This window comes from Buceros rhinoceros, unplaced genomic scaffold (genome assembly GCF_000710305.1).
Source record: "Buceros rhinoceros silvestris isolate BGI_N320 unplaced genomic scaffold, ASM71030v1 scaffold11351, whole genome shotgun sequence".
Lineage (NCBI taxonomy): Eukaryota > Metazoa > Chordata > Aves > Bucerotiformes > Bucerotidae > Buceros > Buceros rhinoceros.
In genome coordinates, this window is record NW_010396102.1 from 257,559 (window position 1) to 259,461 (window position 1,903).

The window sequence follows — 1,903 nt, forward strand, 5'->3', positions numbered from 1 at the left end:
ATGCCATTACCTGCTTTGGGGTAGCTGTTAATGCCGGGTTTTATCGTACGTACACCCAAGAGTTCTGGTTGGTCACCAGAGTTGTAGGAATCGAATCAGAAGTAAGAGTGAGGGAAGATGATGGAGCCTCAAGAATGGAACATATTCAGGTCCATGTTGCCCAGCTGGGAGTGTTAGGTTCTGATAGCCACAGCCTTCCTGCTGTGGCCCCCTCTGCCTCCTTGGCACCGTCTCCTCCATGTGGGCTTTTGCCAGCCTTTAGGCTGGAGCCCAGCTATGCTGGTGGTACCTTCCCAGCTTCTGCTCTTGCTGCATGGTGTGGAGAGAGACCACCATCTCCTTGAAAGGCGGAGCACAAAGCGCAGGTAAAGCGTGTGATGATGTCCCTTCTCAGATATAATGATGTCCCTTCTCAGATGTAATGATGTCCCTTCTCAGATATAATGATGTCCCTTCTCAGACTGAGACCCCTCGGAGAGGCAGCACTTCCAGGCTCTTTCCAATGTCTTTCTCCGTTTTCTCTCCCATAATTACTTTGGAAAGTGCGGGCTGTGCTCTGTCTGCAGCGGATGTTTCCTGCGAGGGTGGCAGTTTGTGACAGGGTCCTCAGGCTACCTGGGGTGAGTGGAGAACTCTGGAGATGGGCTGTTAATGAGAGACCTTTTTTAGGGGGGGTTAGTAAAATAGGTGCAAGTGCAGCAGAAGAAGATAAAGGTTTGTGGCACATGAACAAAGGTCAGCGTGACGAGTTGGAGGGTGTGATACAGGCTGTTCCTCAAGGCGAACAAAGCTGGAAGATTTTACAACATGGAAAGCAGAGATAGTTTAATGGGCTTATTTACATTTTGTAACTTCCAGGTAGGAATAAATGGAGAGAAGTTTTTCAAAAGCCTCCCAGCAGAGGCGTCTTCTAATCCCGAATCTCTGGGATTTGTCTGTTCCTCTTACAGGTGTGTGAGTTTGGTGTTATGGGACCGATTAAAATATCCTGCGCAATTCTGACGGCGTTGCAGCAGCAGGTTTGCATCTTGAGAGCTTTGCCCACGGTTAGAATGATGTAGTGCACCGTCACTGGGAGTCTGATAGAAAAGGGTCATTATCTGTGGAAAACCCACCCCTAAGCACTGAGGCATGGTCCCACAAATGCTAAGCAGATGTTTAATGAGGCCTAACCTGACTAATACTAAACTCATCAGGCCACTTTTGCAAGCATGGTTATGCTTCGCCTCGAAGCGAGGCGCCGTTATGAGACTTGGAAACCCTACAGAGAACTTGCCCCGTGGGGACCTTGGCAGGAGCGTGAGCCAAGGACTAATAACTACAAAGAGCACCTGGCATGGTACCTCTTGGTGATGCAAAAAAGCTGGAGGCTGATAGCATATGGTGGGGGAGTATCGCTTTATGCTTCTGGTTTTCATCCTCTTCCCATGGCTCTTGGCCACCGTTGGAAACAAATCCTGCGTTGGATGGGTCTTGGGTCCTGGTACAGCCGCTCTGGTGCTCCACAGAGCTTGCGTCACCCTTCTGCTTCTCTGCGGGAGAGCATTTCCCCAGCGTCCCGTAGAAGGGAGGGGAGGCTTTTGATGCTGAAAAATAGGTTTTTCCCATTCTCCTCTCTTGTTCAAGGCAGCTTGACCGTCTTGAGGAGGCCGAGGTTCCCTGCGTGGCCCTGGCGAGTGGAGCCCTGCTTTGGTAGGGCTGCATGAAGCGGTTTAAGACTTGGCCCACTGTTCTCCCTGGGAATTTTGCCTGAGCAGTTTGTGAGTAAGGATGTAGGCATTTGTCCACAGGATGGCTGTAACCAACCAAGCAAACATCTTTTAAAAGTTAAAGGAAAATTCAGAGGTGACGTGCAAGGAGAGAATATTCTTGCTCTTCTCCCCCCCCACCCCCCCACCCCCCC